Source organism: Hemitrygon akajei, chromosome 10, assembly GCF_048418815.1.
Source record: "Hemitrygon akajei chromosome 10, sHemAka1.3, whole genome shotgun sequence".
In the NCBI taxonomy this organism is placed as follows: domain Eukaryota; kingdom Metazoa; phylum Chordata; class Chondrichthyes; order Myliobatiformes; family Dasyatidae; genus Hemitrygon; species Hemitrygon akajei.
In genome coordinates this window covers 123212851-123234262 of record NC_133133.1, presented here as the reverse complement: position 1 = coordinate 123234262, position 21412 = coordinate 123212851, and positions in this window count along the sequence as shown.

The following is a 21412-nucleotide window of genomic DNA, read 5'->3' as shown; positions in this document are numbered from 1 at the left end:
CCCAGAGGAAGGCGACCGAGCAGCTGAAGTTTGTTTATTTCTTAAGAAAACAATAGAAGCAATGAAAAGACAGCATTACGCATTCGCCAGAGGCAAGTTCCACAGTTTTATTTCAACGATACCGTGAGTGGGCTTAAAGTACAAAGATGTAATTACCCAGAGTACTTCCGAGCGTTGCAGTATATATGATGAACGTGGCCACACGTTCCATGTTGATGTTGCTACTTTTGTTTCCCGTGTTAATCTAGGCTTCTTAACCTATGTCTCCAGGAGAAATTTAGTGTACAAGTCTGAAAGCAGCAGCACAGGTCGTTAACTCCACAACAAGACTTATGGGGCATAGGCAGAGAATAGAACAATGGAACAATCGTGGCAAACATCTTTTAAGTAACGTACGGGTTGCTGACTGCTGATTTGGGTTTGATTGCACGAGAGGGGCATCAGAAGATGTGGCCGAAGTAATCTGTGATCGTCACTGTCCTTGACAGTCAGACTACTGTTTTTGAAATTTCCTTCTTTCTTCAGAATCTCTAACTCATAATCTCTGCATGTGTTTCCCAGCTGCACAGACAACTTTTCACGTCAAAGTTTTGACCTGTCTTCTATTGCCTGCAATGGTAGGGGGAACGTAATCAATCGGGGAGAGAGCTACTACGTTTCTCCTAATTGCTGGTCAATACCTATGTGCGGCAAATATATAATAGATTAGTACAGCACGAATAGATCAATACAGACCCATATATTCCAGGACATTCTCCCTTCTCATTACTAGCAACAGAGTGGAGGTACAGGGTCCTAAAGACTAGGTATAACCGTTTTAAGAGCATCTTCCAGCATGCTCCATGAGCACAAGTCAATATGTTTTATTTGCTGCTGTAAAATTACTTTCTTTCTCTGACTCTCAATGGATTACTCTATTGTCCCTCGTCCATTCGTCACCTCCCTGTTCCTTTTACTTCACCCTCTGAAGGTGTTGCAGTTGCACGAGCTCGGGTAAATGGACAGTGCAGCATAGTCCATTTGTTTTCCTACTCTCACATGTCTTTCTGAGCACATTGTTTCAGGTTTTCTTTTTGTTTCCCCCTTTTCACACACTCTCTCTCTTTTCTTTATCTTTTGCCCAACTCTCACTGTTTATTCTCTCCTTTAAATCATTCTTTTCACATTGTCATTGCCCTATTCCTGCTTTCATTTCTTTCTTACCTTTTCTCTTTACATAATTACTTCCACTTCCTCTCCTATCCGTCCTCACATTTTATATCTTTCCTCATTCCCTCTCTAACTTTCCTCCACTCCTTTTGCCTGCAATCCTTTTCTCCCCTCTCTTTTCCCATTCTTCCCTCTCCCTTACACCTTCATCCCACTCACTCACTTACTCTCCCTCATTCCTTACACTGCTCCAGTTCTTCTTATGTTTCCTGTCTCTCTTACCTACCATCTTTATTTCCTTATTGTTTCATTATTTTATTAATTCTTTTTTAAAATTCTGTTTTTTTAAATTACTCCCATTTTAATATTTTCTATTTGGGCCAATGGAATGAAACATATCGACTTTACATTGCTATTTATACTCTTCCAAGCATTTAGTATTCGAATTAATTGGGATTTAACAAATCAGAGTTAAAGTGGATAATCAAATAAATATTATAGAATTGTTTGGAACTTCAATTTAGATAAAATACAGTACTCCATAGACAATTACATCATTAATTTAGTTTATTAATTTTCAATGGAGTGAAACATGTCCACACAAAAGAGCAAACATCAATTTAGCTTGTTTGAAGAATTTAATATGCTTTTCAATGTGGTGACCTCGGACTAGACGGCCATTAGTCACGCAATCAAACAAATATTACAACATAATACAATTTCATTAGTCACACTGAATACTTTACAGCCAATTACTCCATTGCTTTGTTTAAATTCATCTCAGTGGGATGAAATTGATCCATTCTCCATTACAACTTCCTATTGAACGTTTTCTTTACAATACAGTGGGCTCTAACTAATCCAGATTAAGATATACAATCAAGTAGACATTATAAGTGATAATAAATAATTTCCAATCACCCTTATATAAAATAACGTACTTTCCAAACAGTTAACTCACTGTTTTACTGTAATTACTCTCAGTATTATAGAACATATCCTTGAAGCTTTGTTGATTTAGTTGGCATTGAACATATAACAGTAATGCAAAGTAACAGACGCCTCAGTGCACAGCTTCGTTTTGAGATAATTATTTTAATAATATCTCTTGTCCCTAGTCTGTATATGCTCCATAATTCTCTATTCCCTGCCTATTCAAGGACCAATCTAATATGTTCTCAATAGCCTCCATAATACCACTACCGTCACACAGACCCTTGGCAGAAAATTCCAGGTTTCTAGCGTTCGCTGTGTAAAAGGTTTATCCCGCGCCTCTGCCTTGATCTTATGACCCTAAACTATAATGCATGCCTTAAATGCTCTCCTTAAGTGTACTAGATATTTGGACCTGGTGATCAAGATACCATTTTCAAGTCTATCTATCTGTTAATCGAGCGAAACCAAGCACAGAACATAAAACATAAAACATTTCAGGCTATGAGTAGGCCCTTGGTCTAGAATGTCCTTCGGAATTAATGAGTTAAGCTAACTAAGCAAATTAAGCTAATGATACTTAACACCGGTTCCCTACACATTGCACACAGTATCCATTCTCCACATATTAATGTGCCTATATGAGAATCTTTTAAATGCCTCTATCATACCTGCTTCCAAACAAGCTGACCACTCTATGCATCTAGTATCCGCCGAAACTTCTGTTGTGTCCCCACTTAGCATCTGCCGCTCTAACCAAGTTAAGTTTGTCCAACCTTTGCTCATAGCACATACACATCTTCCAATCCAGGTATCATCCTGGGAAACCTATGCTCTACCCTCTCAAAAGCCTGCACATTCTTCCTTCAATAGGTAGACCGGGAATGAATGAAATTCTCCAGATGCATCCTTAACAGACCTTTATAACTCTGCAATGTAACTTTCAGACTCTTGAGCTCAGTGTTTGACAGATCAACGCAAGATTGTTGTGTACCTTCTATATCACCCCCATCGACATCAGCGGTCAGTTTCAGGGAGTTATGCTCCTGGACCCGCTAGATTCTTCTTCTAGTATGTCAACACTGTCAAGAGTCTTTCTATTCAATATATTCATTCATTTTACGTTTTTTTCTACAAAAATCAACACGTCACGTTTTTCCGCATTAGACTCTACCTGCCATTTTGATGCCCATACCGACAGTTGATCTAAACCTAATTATAACTATATAACCATATAACAATTACAGCACAGAAACAGGCCATCTCGACCATTCTAGACCGTGCTGAACGCTTACTCTCACCTAGTCCAACCTACCCTCATTCAGCCCATAACCCTCCATTCCTTTCCTGTCCATATACCTATCCATTTTTTTTCTTAAATGACAAAATCGAACCTGCCTTTACCACTTCTACCGGAAGCTCGTTCCACACAGCTACCATTTTGTGAGTAAAGAAGTTCCCCCTCGTGTTACCCCTGAATTTTTGCCCCTTAACTCTCAAATCATGTCCTCTTGTTTGAATCTCCCCTACTCTCAATGGAAAAAAAGCCTATCCACGTCAACTCTATTTATCCGCCTCATAATTTTAAATACCTCTATCAGGTCCCCCCTCAAACTTCTACGCTCCAAAGAATAAAGAGCTAACTTGTTCAATCTTTCTCTGTAACTTAGGTTTTGAAACCCAGATAACATTCTAGTAAACCTTTTCTCTTTTTTGTTGGTATTTTTCCTATAATTCGGTGACCAGAACTGTACACAATACTCCCAATTTAGCCTCACCAATGCCTTGTACAACTTTAGCATTACATCCCAACTCCTATTTTCAATGCAGTGATGTATAAAGGCCTGTATACCAAAAGCTTTCTTTACCACCCAATCCACATGAGATTCCACCTTCAGAGAACTATGCATAATTTTTCCTAGATCGCTCTGTTTTACTGCATTCCTCAGCACGTACCATTTACCATGTATTTCTTGTTTTGATTAGTCCTTCCAAAACATAGCACCTCACACTTATCAGCATTAAACTCCTTCTGTCATATTTTTAGCCCACTCTTCTAACTGGCCTAAATCTCTCTGCAAGCTTTGAAAACCGGTTTCATTATCCACAACGCCACCTAACTTAGTATCATCTGCATTCTTACTAATCCAATTTATCACCCCATCATCCAGATCATGAATGTATATGACAAACAACATTGGTCCCAGTACAGATTCCTGAGGCACACCACTAGTCACCGGCCTCCAAGCTGACAAACAGTTATCCACCACTACTTTCTGGCATCTACCATCCATGTTGAATCCATTTTACTACTTCAATATTAATACCTAACGACTGAACCTTGCTAAATAACCTTCCCTGTGGAACTTTGTCAAAGGCCTTACTGAAGTCCTTATAGACAAAATCCACTGCTTTACTCTCGTCAACTTTCCTAGTAACCTTTTCAAAAAATTCAATAAGATTTGTCAATCATGACCTTCAACGCAGAAATCCATGTTGACTGTTCCTAAGCAGATGCTGTCTATCCAGATAATTCTATATACCATCTCTAAGAATACTTTCCGTTAATTTACCCACCACTGACGTCAAACTTACAGGCCTATAATTGCTAGGTTTACTCTTAGAACCCTTTTTATACAATGGAACCAGATGAGCAATACGCCAATCCTTCGGCACCATCCCCGTCTCTAATGACATTTCAAATATATCTGTCAGAGCCCCTGCTATTTCTACACTAACTTCCCTCAAGGTCCTTAGGAATATCCTGTCAGCCCCAGGAGATTTATCCACTTTTATATTCTTTAACAGTGTCATTACTTCCTCTTCATTTATCATCATAGTTTCCATAACTACCCCACTTGTTTCCCTTACCTTACACAATTCAATACCCTTCTCCTTGGTGAATACCGAAGAAAAGAAATTCTTCAAAATCTGCCCCATCTCTTTTGGCTCCACACATTGCTGTCCACAATGATTCAATAAGGGACCAATTTTATCCCTCACTATCCTTTTGCTATTAATATAACTGTAGAAACACTTTGGATTTATTTTCACCTTACTTGTCAAAGCAACCTCATATCTTCCTTTAGCTTTTCTAATTTCTTTCCTAAGATTCTTTTTACATTCTTTATATTCCTCAAGGACCTCATTTACTCCAAGCTGCGTACATTTATTGTAGATCTCCCTCTTTTTCCGAACCAAGTTTCCAATATCCCTTGAAAAGCATGGCTCGCTCAAACTTCTAACCTTTCCTTTCAACCTAACAGGAACATAAAGATTCTGTACCCTCAAACTTTCACCTTTAAATTATCTCAATTTCTCATTATATCCTTCCCATAAAGCAAATTCCCAATCCACTCCTTCTAAATCTTTTCGCCTCTCCGCAAAGTTAGCCTTTCTCCAATTAAAAATCTCCAGCCTAGGTCTCCTCCTACCTTTTTCCATAACTATATTGAAACAAATGGCATTGCGATCACCAGACGCAAAGTGCTCGCCAACACGTGCCTCTGTCACCTGACCTATCTCATTCCCTAGGATTAGATCCAACACTGCCCCTTCTCTAGTTGGTATCTCTATGTATTGCTGCAAAAAAACTATCCTGCACACATTTTACAAACTGCAAACCATCCAACCCTTTTACAGAATGGGCTTCCCAATCTATGTGTGGAAAATTAAAATCTCCCAGGATGAAACCTTGTGCTTACTACAAATACCGGCTATCTCCCTACCAAATTTCTTCTCTAATTATCACTCCCCATTAGGTGGTTTATAATACATCCCTATAAGTGTTACGACACCTTTCCTATTCCTCAAATCCACCCAAATAATCGCCCTACACGAGTCCTCTAATCTATCCTGGCAAAGCAACACCGTCATATTTTCTCTGACAAGCAATGCAGCACCTCCCCCTCTTGTCCCTCCGATTCTATCACAGCTGAAGCAACGAAATCCAGGAATATTTAGTTTCCAATCACACCCCTCCTGCAACCATGTTTCACTAATAGCTACAACATCATATTTCCAGGTATCAATCGATACTCTAAGCTCATCCATCTTTCTTACAATACTCCTAGCATTAAAATAAATACATTTAAGAAATTATCCACCTCTTCCTCTCTGTTTATCTTTGACAGTGCAAAGAACTTTACTGTCTTCTTTTTCTTCTTTCTCTCACACATCTGTTCATACACTCTAATGTGTGCCATAGATTATGATTCCATCATATATTCCAAAATATTTTCTGAGAACTGTACCACAAGCCGTTGGCGGAGTCCTGTAATCTTTTTACTAAGTGCCATCGTAACAGAATATTTAGTGAAACAGGTAATCATTTGGAAGCCAGTGGTTTGGTATATTTCAAGGCCTTTGAAGGTAGAAGTTCTCAGATGCTTGGTAGTGGTTTCCATGGATACCAGAACCACATTTAAGTCTGCTAAGAAAATCTGCTGCATGGGCTCAGATTGCTCAGTGCTTAGAAAGCAATGCTGGTGCCCTCTGCCTGTCTGAAGTTGTTACTGGAATTGGTAGTTTTGAAAAAAGAGCAATTGATTCAGTCCAAATGAGAATCAAACCACAATCAATTATCACTGGTGCTGTAAAGTGATTACATTAGGCTCTATGCTACCGTGCTGCCTAAGTGATTCAATACAAACATAATTGTATAATGAAATGGCAGTGACAATCAATTACCTTTGTGGTTCACTTTATTAAAACCCTGTTAGTCAGAAATAGTTGAAGTTCCATCACTAATTTGCACCTCTACATTGTTCTACATTGCAAATTAGCCAATTTCATATTTTTCCGACACAGAGGGAACTATATATCATTGTATGTGTACAAACAAATAAGTATTATGAAATGGTTCTGTAATATTATTTACAGAAATTACTTTGTAAATCGTTACGTCCTTGTTTTGATGTCAGTAGAATGAAGTAAATCAACACTGCATTACCTATTTGAATCTTGTAGCGTTTCTAATGATGCAGGTTCTATCTGACAAGGATTAACTGTACATAAATGAATTACAATATAAAGAACTATTTCTTACACAATGTAAAGTACTTTACAACCAGTTACTTTATTGTATTATGGTACTTAATGTCAGCACGTTACAAACATATTCACTATGATTTGCATGAAGCCTTCTTTGTATTCAGAGGATTCTGCTTAATCAGAGTTATGTTCCACAATCAATTACACACCACCAAAGTTTTAGTCCTATTTCTTACATAACATAAAGTTCTTTGCAGTCAGTTAACACACTATTTTTCTTAGAGTGAAATAAAACATGTTTAATCAATAATACAAACTCGCATTTAGCCTATTCAGCCATTGATGATTCTTTTTGAGACAGTTGGCTGCAACTAAATAGGATTGTGTTGTGTGATGGAATGAACGGTGCCAAGTAATTCGACTGCATAAACAACACAAAAGATAGTATTTTACAGCCAGGTAAATCAGAGATTTATTTTAGATAATGACGTTGGAATGATGCATATCTGGTCGGCATTACAAATAACCATTTAGCTTATTTGAATTGTTACTGCTGATTAATATAGAGTTCGCTATTATTAATCAAGGTGATTTGTAGCATCTAAGAAAGCAAATAATTCTGAGCATTTATTTACATAATATCAAGTAATTTATAACCAATTACCGCAGTGATTCATGTTAATTAGCGAAGTTGGAAATAACCTCATACATTCGACATAAAAAAAAACAATTCAGACTCTTAGGAATTAGGATTCTTAGCGATATATTGTGTCTTACTCATGATGGTTAAATAGACCACTTAAATAAACTATACCAAATTATGTAGAACCAATCTTTAAATAAAGTGAAGTCATATCCAATTGGTTTCTTCATGGATTTATTTTGCGCAATGTCTGTGGAATGGGGCATATTCATTGTAAGTTTTGCGTATCTACTTAACCTATTTAAGGGATTGACGATTCCTTGTTGATACTGATCAGTATAACTGAGTAGTAGATCCAAATAAACGTTAGCAAGCAACAAAGAATAATTCTTTATATAAATTAAAGTGATAATTAGTTAGTAATATTATTGTTTTATTTTACAAACGTTTGTAGTTACGAAACAGTCTACATTGTAGTACACCCATATCGACTGTCGTTAAGTAGGCCATCGTTTCCAAAATATTTATGAATCCTATCCCTAAGAATCCACGTACCACTGACGTGGGGTGCACAAATCTATTGCACCCAGGATAATCCATGGTTCTCTTCTTAAATAATGGAACAACATCAGCCACCGAAGAATTCTCAAGCTGCATAGCTGTGGCTTGAAAATGACCACTTTTTTATCAAGAAACATGAGTTTCTAACCTAGGGTAAATCCCATCAGCTGCTGGGTGCTGATCAGCATTAATGTTTTTCAAGAAACATAACACTACATATTGTATGATCTCAAAATGCCCCAACATGTAGAATGCCCTGCTCTGAACTCACAATCTTTTCCATACTTATTCGTAAATACTGACACAAGATATATACATATAACTGCAATAGAACGAGTATATAAAATCACCACTGGAAACACACTCAAAACACTTCTGTTTACTTCAGTGGTGCTGGAGTCCAGATGGTGGAAAGCTCCAAGTTTTTGGCGTGAACATCAACAATAGCCTGGTCTGATTCAGGCACTTAGGCACAGCTAAGTAAGCTCACGGTGTCTTAACGGCCTCAGGAGATTAACTAAATTTGGTACTCTCTCTTTGACCTTCGCCATTTTTGATCACTGCCTCACAGAATGCAACTTATCCAAATGTATCACGGCTTGATATAGGAAGTGCTCTTGCTGGAGTACTCATAATACTGCAGAGAATTGTGGACACAGCTCACCATATTCATGGAAACAATGTATCGACTCCATGGAGGCTGTCTACACTTCTCGCTGTCAGAATTAAACAACAAATATGATCAATCATACTACCCACCCCGACTTTCTCTTTTCTACCATTCTAATCGGGCAAATATGCAAACGCTTAATAGGATGTTCTACCAGGCTTGTACTAATAGAACATAAAGCATAGAACATAGACATCTACAGCACATTGCAGGCCCTTTGGCCCACAATGATGTGCTGACCTTGTAACATGCTCGAAAAACATCCTAGAATTTCCGTACTGCATAACCCTCTTGTCCTCTAAGCTCCATGTGCCTGTCTAAGTGACTCTTAAAAGATCCTACACTATACGCATTTACCACCGTCGCAGGCAGTGCATTCCACGAACCCACCATTCTTTGTGCGAAACACTTACCTCTGGCATCAGCCCCCACCCCCCGCCCCGTACCTATATTCATGTTAGTCATTTCAGCCTGGGGAAAAGCCTCTGACCATACACACGATCAATGCCTTGTACACCCCTATCAGTTCACCTCTCATCCTCCGTTGCTCCAAGAAAAAAAGGGCAAGTTCATTCAACCTGCTCATATAAGATATGCTCTCCATCCTTGCAAATCTCTTCTGTACTTTCTCTATAGTATCGACATCCTTCCTGTAGTGAGATAATCAGAACTGAACATAATATTCCAAGTGGGGTCTTGCTGAGGTCTCATATAGCTGGAACATGACTTCACGGCTCTTGAACTCAATCCCATGGTTGATGAAGGACATCACACCAAACGTCTTCTTAACAACACTGTCAAATCGTGCAGCTGTGTTAAGTGTCCTCTGGAGACAGACCCCAAGACCTCACTGATCCTCCAGACTGCCAAGAGTCTTACCATTAATATTAAATTCTGCCTTCAAATGTGATCTACCGAAATGAAACACTTTGCACTTATCTGGGTTGAACTCCATTTGTCACCTTTCAGCCTAATTCTGCATCCTATCCTGTAATCTCCGACAATTCCTCAGGCTATCCACAACAGCCCCCAACGTTTTTTTGTCATTAGCATACTTACTAACCCACCCTTCTACTTCCTCATCCCGGTCATTTATAACAATCACAAAAAGGGAAAGTCACAGAACAGATCCCTACGGAACACTGCAGGTCATTGTTTTCCATACAGAATATGAAACATCTACAATCACTATTTGCATTCTGTGGGCAAGACAATTCTGGATTCACAAATCAATGTCTCCTTGGATCCCATGCCTTTTCACATTCTGAATGAGCCTTGTATGGGGAACTTTATCAAATGCCTTACTGAAGTCCATATAGACTACATCCACTGCTCCACCTTCATCAATGTGTTTGGTTACATCCTCAAAAAATTATTTCATGCTCATAAGACACGTCCTACCAATTACAAATCCATGCTGACTAACCGTAATCAGATTATGTCTCTCCAAATGCTCATAAATCCTTCCTGTTTTTATCCTCTGCAACAACTTGCCTACCACTGAAGTAAGACTCACCATTCTATTATTTCCTAGGTTATCTGTACTTCTTATTTTAAACAAGGCAACAACATTTGATAATGCAAAGATTATCGTCAGAGGTTTAGTAACCTCCCCACTCGCTTCCCGCAGTAGCCTGGGGTATATCTGTTTCGGTCCCGGTGTCTTAGCTAACTATATACACCTTAAAATCTCCAACATACCCTCGTTCTCAATGTCTGTACACTGAAGCGTTTCAGTCCGCTGTAAGTCATCCGCACAATTGTCAAACCACTTTTCACTGGTGAATAATGAAGCAAAGTATTTATTAAATATCTCTGCTACCTCCTCCAACTCCGTGTACACGTTTCCACTATTGCGCCTGACATGGCTCATCCTCTTGCTCATCACATACTTGTACAATTCATTGGGGGGGGGGTTCCTAAATTCTGCCCGCCAAGGCCTTCTCATACCTCTTTCAAGCTCTCCGAATATCATTCTACAGGTCCATCCTGGCACCTTGTAATTTTCTAGATCTCGTACAGTACCCTGTTTCTTGAATCTATTGTAAGCTTTTCTGTTCTTAACTCGATTTTCTACATTCTTTATGCATCAACGTTCTTTTACTCTACCGCCCTTTCCCTGCCTCAGTGGAAAATAATTATGCATCATGCCATGCAAATATTCCGTGAACATTTGCTGCATTTCTGCTGTGCATTTCTTTGGAGCATCTGCTCCCAATTTATGTTCCCAAGGTCCTGCCTAATAGCATAATCTCCCCCCCCCCCACCTTAATTTCAAATATTTTCCTAAATCATCTGCTCCTATCCCTCTCCAGCGCTATGTTAAAGGAGATATAGTTGTGAACACTACCTGGAAAATACTCTCCAACCAAGAGATCTTACACCTGACCAAGTTTATTTCCCAAAACTAGATCAAGTACAACCTATCCTCTAGTTGGCTAATCTCAATATTGCTTCAGGAAACGTTCCTGAACAGACCTAACAAACTCTACCCTATCTAAATTCCTTGCTCTAAGAAGATGCCAGTCAATAATAGGAACGTTAAAATTACCCACCACAACAGGCCTATTATTATCGCACTATTCCAGAATCTGCTTCCCTATCTGCTTCTCTCTTATCCCTTCCTGTTTCTGACGTCCACCAACAATGACTCAGTAGACAATCCCTCCACGACTTCTCCCTTTTCTGCAACTGTGATACTATTCCTGATTAGCAATGCTACTCCCCACCTCTTTCGCTTCCCTCCGTTTATTTTGAAACATCCAAAGTCCAGCACACACAGCAGCCATTCCTGCCCCTGAGACATCCAAGTGTCGATAATGGCCACAAAGCCATAGATCCATGTAGTGATCCATGCTCTGAGTTCATCCGCCTTGCTTATGATACTACTTGCATTGAAATAAACACATCTCAAGCCATCTAGCTCAGTGCATCTTTTCTCTATCATCAAAGCTAGCTTAAACCCTCACGGACTGCATCAGCAAAACTCCCTCCAAAGATATTGGTTGCCCTCCAGTTCAGGTGCAATCCGTCCCTCTTGTACAGATCACAATCATCTAATAAATTGAAACTCTGATGCCTGCACCATCTCCTCAGCCACTCATTCATCTGCACTATCTTCCCATTCTGACATTTTCTAGCTCGGGGCACCGGGAGTAATCCGAAGATTACTACCTTGGAGGACCTGCTCTTCGGCCTCCTTCCTAACTCCCTAAACTTATTGCGCAGGATCTCCACCCCACTCCCACCTATGCCATTGCTAACAACATGTACCTCGACCTCCGGCTGCTCACGCTCCCCTTCAAGAATATTCAGCAACAGCTCAGAGACATGCCAGACCCAGCAACTGGGAGACAACACACTACCGTGTCGTCTCTTGATGCCGCAAAATCTCCTATTTGTCTACCTAACTATCGAGTCCATTATGACTATTGCTCCCCCTGCTTTCATCCAATGCTTCTGAGCTCAGAGCCAAACACAGTGTTATTGTTTTGGCTACTGGTGCCCTTCCCAGATAGATCATGCCCTTCAGCAGTACGCAAAGGGGTATAGCTGTTGTTCAGGGGCTTGTCATCAGGGGGAACCTGCACTGTCTTCTTTCTCCCTTTACTTCTCTTGGTGTTCACACATCTTCTCCACGAATTCTGCAATATTGATGTAATCACGTGCTTAAAAGTCGTATCTATCATTTGCTCTCCCTCCCGAATGATGCTGTTCATCCAATTCTAGCTGCAGCTCCTTAACGTGGTAATTCAGGTTGTCAGCACTTCCTGCAGGTGTAGTCATCAGGGAGACCATCCTGATCATGAATTCCCACATTCTACAGGAAGGGCATTCCACTGCCTTATCTGCCATCCTGCCTGGACTGTTCAATGGGCAGTTAACGTCAAATCAGCAGTAAGCAAATTAAAATCTGACCCTTATAAACTAATTCTTTGGCCTTAGCCTTTTCTCGTCGAAGCCTCTTCAGTCAAAACCTGACGCTCCTACTCTCATCGCTGGCCCAGCAATGGCCGCCCCGCTTGTCTTTTCTGTACTTCTGTTCAATCCGTACTGCTCTACTGCCTCCACTGATTGCCCCCTCCTCCACCCCCCAGAATATCCGAACGTCCACGAAGCCCTCCTTTTATACAAGCTTCGCTGATCTGCGAGCAACTTCGTTGAAGTGATCTGCTCCCATCGGTGATAGGCATTCCGGAATGCAATATTCAGCTAGTCTAAGATTACTGTATTTTTGCTCAATGCAATTAGATGGAGTCTTGTTATGAATTTGCAGCCTATCTCCCGCTTGTCCTGCACTTTTAAACTTTTATTGTATATTGTGACCATATTTACCTGTTACTGCCCGAATGCACTGGTGTAATGGAATGATCTCAATGGACGGCATGCAAAGCAAGTATTTCACTGTACCTTGGTATATGTGACCACAATAAACCAATTTAAACTAATCGGATGCCTGAAATGCAGGTTGAGGTGAATAAATTAGTAGCCTGAACAGCCATTTGGAACAACCATGTGAATAGGAGAGTTTTAATGGGCTCCGTACTAAATACAAGAGGTGACACTAGTTCACTGAGCAACACAGTCATCATAGCCAAATGGGCACTTCCCTGTAAAGTAAAATTACCAACTAACTTAAAACCTTTACATAAAGTATTTTCCAATCATCATTTTATTGGTTTGGCTTCAATTATGGCAATAGAATGAAACATATCCATTCAACACCGCAAACTCTAATTTAAAATCTTTGGCACCCTCTTTGTGATGCTATTGTTTTTAATTAATCAGGATTAGGTTCTACAATCAAATGGAGGTCACCAGACGATTCGTAGCCATGAAATACCTGAAATAAAACACTTTATTACCTGTTAATTCATTGTTTCATTTTAGATAATTTCAGCGGAAATGAAACATACCCACCCCCAGTATATATTGCAAATTCCCAGTTACCCTGCATGATGCAATGTGATTGTGTGTGTGTGTGTGTGTGTGTGTGTGTGTGTGTGTGTGTGTGTGTGTGTGTGTGTGTGTGTGTGACACATTACTCCAGCTAATTAGAATTAATCTTTCCGACAAATCCAGTAACCTAAATTAATCGCAAACATTCATTATATAAAGAGTAGTTTGAGTTAAGCTGTAGATCATGGATTCCAACAGTATCCCAGCCACCTTAAAATGTAATGAAAATACATTAAAAATAAGATATTAAACGGTTTCGCGGATGAACTAGAATATGTCGCCCAAGTCCGCAAATCCTCTGCCGCCATGTTTAGTCTCTCCCACTCCATTACTAGGAGCACGTTTCCAAAGTATCGCATCTTATTGTTTATAGCTCCAACCGTCATTCAGTGCATTTTACTGAGATGTCACACTATAAAACTAGAACTTTTTAGTAAACCTGGGAACTTTACTGGGATTGTGCAATCCAATATGGAATGTAAATAGTTTCAGTGAGCTGCGTGAACTCGAAACAGGGAACCAGGGATTGAAGGGGTCAGGGCATTTGTGGATAGTAAGTGAAATGGACCGCAGGAAATGAGGCCCATGCATGTTAAAGTGAGCATTGGAACTAGGGCTCAATCAAGTAAGAGGGAGCATGGAATAGCTAGCCGGTCAACCAACGTCTGAACAGCGGTCGTATTGTTAATCACCATAGTTTATTATAATCCCTCATTTTCAGTTCCACTGATCTTGTGATAGACGTGTTCACAGGCTTCCTGTTGTAATCTTACAAGAAGAACACTGGAAGGAAATCTATCAGTTGTGTTAAGCCTACTTACGACACTACAGTGGAAGGATATTCAGTCCAACCAATTTATCTCATTTCCCAGGAGAATAATCGAATAAATCTCATTCAGGACCTTTAAGTTTCTTCGGCTCCACAGTTCCTTGCTCACATGCTCATATATCACTTTCATTTATTACTTCCCACACGTGTCATTAACAGCTGACAATAAACTACCAGCACAGTTTTAGGATGAGGGAGCACATCATAAAACGTGGGAGCTAGAAATATTGCAGTACTGGCAGAGCTGAACAGCATAGCATGCCAGTAAGGTCACATCTGGAGCTTTAAAAAACTTCGGTTTCTTAATTGAAGGAACGAATCAGGAACCGACTAAGAGGAATGTATTGGGCTCAGAAAACATTCGGATGCTGTCATTACAGATAGTCAACATTGCATTGTGAAAGAAGGGTCATGCCTCAGGAACCTGAGTGAATACCTTGATGATGTGTCAAAGCACATCGATGAAGCTAGAGCTGTGGAGTATATTGATTTTTTTAAATTTTACGAAGGCGTTTGACAATATTCCCCTATTCGGAATGTCAGGAGACATAGGGTACAGGGAAAATTGTCTTTGTAGATACAGAATATGCATGCCCTTTGAAGCCCGACTGTGGTAGCAGACGAGTGTACTTTCCCTGGAGATTGGTGAGCAGAGATGTTCCTCAGGGATCTATGTAGACCACTGTTAGTTGTCATTTTTATAATGGTTTGTATATGGAAAGGAAAAGGGAGTTAATAAGTTTTCAGATTACACGAAGGTTTGTGGAGTTGTTGATACCGTGAAGCTTGACAAAGACTGAATGCAGAACTACGTTAAGAAGCGGCAGATGGAGTTTTATCCAGAAAAGTGTAAAATATTAATTCTGGAAGGTCGAATTTGAAGTTAATGGCAGCATTCCTGACAGTGTGGAGGAACAGAGGGATCTTCGCTCCATGCCAGCTGATCACTCAAAGATGTTGTGCAAGTTGATAGGAAGGTGTAAGACATGTTGGCCCTCATTAGTTGGCGGATTAAGTTCAAGATCAGCAAGGTAATTATGCAGTTTTATAAAACTCTGATGTACCACACTTGAAGTATGGTGTTCAGTTTTTGTTGTTCCATTATAGGAAGAACTTAGAAATTTTAGAAAGCGTGCAAAGAAGATTTATCGGGATGCTGCCTGGATACGAGGGCATATTTTATGTAAATAGGTTAAACAAGCCAAGGCTTTTCTCTTTGGATCCAAATGGTGGGTAGAAGCAGATGTGAGAAAGATGATAATTGCAATAGATGGAGTGGACATCCAGAAATTCTTAGTTCACCTGACAGGAATTTGTTTATATAAACGGGCAAAATTTTAAGGTGAGTTGTGCGAACTATAGAGCCATGACAGAGTTAAGCTCGTTGCACAGAGATTTGTGGGTATTTATACAACCTGCCAGAGGTGGTGGAAGAGGCAGATACAACAGGAGCAATTAGGAATCTCTTAGAGAGGCATTGAGGGGATAACAAAATGTAGGCTTATGTGTGAGCCAGCGTTAGGAGAAATGTTCAGATAGGTTGAAATTTCACATAGTATGCTGGGCCGAACAGTATGTACTGTACTCAATGATTTATGTGGTATGTTCTAAAACAGACGTCCCATTCTGGTTACCCTCACCGCTTTCCCCTGCTAATGGGCAGCGAACACCATGCTCAATGTCAGTTTCTCGTCTGCTGTTACAATACTCTTGAATACACCTCTTGGACAGCAATGTTGAACCCTTGATCGCCCTCTGCCTGGTCATGGCCCGAATTCCACAGATTCTCCACTGGTTAGCAAAAGAAATTCCTTATCATCTCCATTCTGAAAGGACGCCCACTTCTTAATGGGGTGAATGGTAAAGTCTAAGTAGAATTAGATGTGACATAGGACAGGGAGTGACTCTAAATTGCACACTGGTAGAAGGACCCATAGATACAACATAAAGCTGAGAGTGACGCGAAAAGCGTAACAACACTCTAAGCCCTGGATTTTTTTCAAACCAAGGTAAAAGGAACAATACATTTTGCTTTAGTGACAATAATCTTTACGGGGTTATGATTGGATTTGTTCCAGTGCCATTACTGTAAATAAATATGGCAACAGTTGCGTTGACAATTTAAACTGTGCAATCAAACCAACTTTACTCAATGGGGTAGGTTAATACAAAATGCACAAATGAGACACAGAGGACTCAATTTTGTATTATGCTGGGGTGGATATTTTAACAAGTGTATTTCGGTGAATTCCAATGTACAATTCGTGTGAGAAAATATTCTAGATACGACATTATCAAGTATTAGAGGGATGGTCATTAGTCAACTTTTATCCCCTTTCATTGGGCATTTATCATGTAATGATGGTAAGAATGCACTTCTGATTATCCCTCTCGCGAATATTGAGTGGAACAGAGATACCACAAGAAACTTGTTTATAGGGGCGAATATACGCAAATATTTCCGAGGTTCACATTAATCATCATTAACCGGACAGAGCAGTACTGAGAACAGAGGGGTTGGTAGTGTAATAGGGTTCACAATGTGAGTCAGCAACATGAACATGCTTCACATGCTTGGTGATCTAACAACGGGCTGCCTTGTTGAAAGTTTAAAGTTGATATGGTGGGGGAGTTATAACTGTTCATGAACCAGTAGGTGTGAGTCCCAAGCACCTTGTACCTCCCTTCCGTGGACAACTGCGTGAAAAAGCCAGATCATGGGTGCTGGGGATCCATAATTATGGATGCTGTTTTCTTGCATCAATGCTTCGTGCAGGTGTACTCAGTAGTGGAGAGTGCTTTATCAGTGATGGACTGGGTGATATCCATTACGTTTTGGAAGATCTTCAGTTCAAATGTAATGGTGTTTCCTGTAAAGGCTATGGATGCAGCGAGACAATATAATCTCCACTATTCACCAACAGAAGTTTGTCAAAGATTTTCGATGTCATTCTGAATCTTCGCAAGCTCCCCAGGAGACAGGAGCGCTGCGCTTTTTTCATTGTAATTTCACGATTGTGCTGCGCCTAGGACAGGTCCTCAGAAACATAAAACCGAGAATGTTTCGCTGCTGATCCTCCCACACTTCGATGAGTACCGACTCCAGGACCTCTGGTTTCTTCCACCTGAAGTCAATAATGAGCTCCTTCGTCTTGCTGACATTGAGTAAGAGGTTGTTCTCATGACAGCACTCAGCCTCAATCTCCCCCCTATGTACTGATTCGTCACTGTATTTATTTAAGCCTGTGATAGTGGTGTCGTGGGCAAATTGAATATGGTCTTGCAGATATCTTTAGACGCGCAGCAATAATCGAAAAGTGATTGGAGCAGTGGGCTAACCACACAGCCTTGTGTTGCACTTGTGCTGACAGAGATCGTGGACGAGATATTGTGCCAATACGAACAGACTAGGGCCTGCAAGTGAGAAAATCAAGTATCCAATTGCACGTGGGAGTTATTAAAACCAGGGTCTTTGAAGCTTATTAATCGTTTTTGAGGGTATGATAGTATTGAGTACAGAGTTGTTGCCGATAAAGAGTATCCTGATATATGGATCTTTGAGTGAAGAGTCAAAGGGATAGATCTGCATAGTTCCGATTGCACCTGTAGGCAAATTGGAGCGGATCCAAATCGTTCCTTGGGCAGAAGGTGATATATTTCGGAAGGGCCATCTTAAAACACTTACAAGAGAAAAACTAAAATGCTGAAAATCCGGGCAACACATGCAAAATGCTGAAGGAATTCAGCAGGTCAGGCAGCATCTAGGAAAAGAGTATGGTCAAAGTTACGAGCCGAAACCCTTCGTTTCCTCTAGTATTTTGTGTGTGTTGATTTTAAAACACTTAATCACGGTGGATGTAAGTGTTGTTTCCGCTTTCCGTTGCTGATTTTTTTTTATCAGGACGAGTGCGTATTCCATCAGTTCTCCTTCCTGAAGTCAACAATCAGTCCATTGGTCTCATTGACGTTGGATACAATGTTGCTCTTGAAACACTCTGTATCCAGCTGATCAATCTTGCCTCCGTAGGCTACGTCTTCACCATCAGCAATTCTGCCAAACATAGTTGTGTCGTTGCAGTATTTATAGAAGGCGCTCGAGCTGTACCAAGCCGCACAGTACTGGATATAGAGAGAGTAGAGTTGTGTGCTAAGCACATATCCATCAGGTGCGCCACTGTTGACTGTCAGTGAAGAAACGTTGTTTATTCCGAATCATACAAGTTATGGTCTATTGATGAGAACATCAGGAATCCAGTCGCTGAGTATGGTACAGAGGACCAGATCTTAGAATTCTTTGATTAGAACAGAGAGCATGGATTTGTTGAAAGCTGAACGTAGTCAAAAGAAACAACAGTCTGGCGTAAGTAGAACAATTGTCCAGGCAATCCAAGGCCGAATGGGGATTGCATCCGCTGTAGACCTATTGTAGCGATAGGCAACATGTCCAGGTCACTGCTTGCACACGAGTTGATTCTAGCCATGATCCACTTCTCAAAGCAATTCATCGCAGTAGATGTGAGTTCCATTGGGGGGATAGTTGTTGAGGGCGCTTGACCTGACGTCCTGTACACATCGTTACCCTTTTGAAATACCTATATAAATCCAGGAACAAGAGGAGGGGGAGATTGACCACAACAAACGAATATCTAAAATATGCGAACAGCGAGCAGGAGAAAGGCGAGGGCAGTGGAAGTAGACATAGGAAATGACTTTCTGTTGCCACATGGTCAAAGTTATGCATATCGGGCTGAACTAAGGGCAAAGGAAGGGCAACTGGAAAAGGCAAATAAATTTACCTCATGCATAAGTCTCAGGGAAGAGCTGTGAGATAATACTGCTTGTAGCGTAGGAGCAGAGCCAACGAGAAGCCGAAACAGGTCTGTCAGATGAACCTTCGTCAAATAATTCGTAAAATATCAATTAGATAATTGAGGAGTAGGATAAAAATTGAGAATTCTGGGAGGACAGCCAACAAAAACAGTGTAGCGATCTGCCATCGTAACAGTCATGAGTCCTCGACAGAAACCTGGAGATAACATCAGGATCAAGAGAATCGCCAGCTAGCTTAAAGCCCTTTTACAGGGTATTACATTTTCTTTTCTACAACTTTTCAGAGCAAGTTGGGGAGCCCTAGCTTTGCGCACATGTATTTAGGTTTATAAATCTACACTTTTCTTAACCGCACCAATCAAGTTATTTGTTAGTAATTACAGATTCCCTCGGTGTCTGATTAGTAATTATAATAGGGGTTAATACCAATAACCGATACATTACCTGTAGTATTGCGATTTATATCATTGGAAAATAAAAACTGTCACTCCTTGTCTCTCATTATCAAATAAACTTCAATAATTTCTCTACTAACACAAAGCAAGTTTACCAAACACTCCTTATGGTGCACTTCAACAAATCTAGGCATCATTCTGGTCACCTAAGTAGGAGCAAATCTGCAAATGCATACTTGTACTGATACAGTAGAGTCCTGATAAACAGTTTTGGCCTGAAACGTCGACTTTTTATTCTTTTCCACAGATACTGCTTGTCAGTTTCTTCGCCAATTTGAACGGGGCACGACTGTGCAAACGAGTCAAAGTCAGCCCTTGAGGCAGCGGGAGAATTTAAAAAGCGAGCTGATTGAGAAGGGGCGGTCATTTCTTCTGCAGTTTGAATGGGGCACGACTGCGCACGCGCATGAATGTCGGCAGCGGGAGAGTTTAAAAAGCGAGCAGATTAACGGAGTAGGCGATGTAATAGCGGGCGATAGAGTAGTGGGAGACAGAGTAGAAGACTTTGGTTCGAGCTGATTCGGCGAGCAGAGGCTGAGGACGAGCTACACTCCAAGTGAGGTAAGGCTGGAGAAGTCCTTTAGTTAATTTAATTACCTTAGAGGTAGGTAATGGAGGCAGCAGTTAGGGCAGTTGAGTGCTCCGTTTGCAGTATGTGGGAAGTCAGGGTGAGCACAATTGTCCCTGATGACTACACCTCTAAAAAGTGTATCCAGCTGCAACTCCTGGCAAACCGTGTTAGGGAACTGGAGCTGGAGCTGGATGAATTTCGGATCATTCGGGAGTCAGAAGCAGAAATAAAAAGGAGTTACAGGGAGATAGTCACTCCGAAGAGTCAGGAGACAGGTAGCTGGGTGACTGTCAGGAGAGGGAAGGGAATTAGACAGAATGAACAGAGCACCCCTGTGGCCGTTCCCATCAATAATGAGTCTACCGGTTTGGGTACTGTTAGTAGGAACGACCTACCAGGGACAAGTTGCAGTGGTTGCGTCTCTGGCACCGAGACTGGACCCTCAGCTTAGAAAGTAAGGAGGGAAAAGAGGGGAGCAGTAGTGATATGGGATTCGATAGTCATGGGGACAGATAAGAGGTTCTGTGGAAGAGATCGAGAACCCCGGTTGGTCTGTTGCCTCACTGGTACCAGGGTCCGCGATATCTCAGATCGAGTTCTCAGTATTCTTAAAAGGGAAGGTGAGCAGCCGGATGTCGTGGTCTATGTAGGGAACAATGGCGAGGGTAAGAAGAGTGAGGTGGTCCTGAAAGGTGAACTTAAGGATCTCAGCGACAAGTTAAAGAACAGAAACTCCAGGATAGAAATCTTCGGTCACTACTAATGCCACGAGCAGGCGGGTTTAGAAATAGTAAGATAGCGCAGATCAACACGTGGCTGA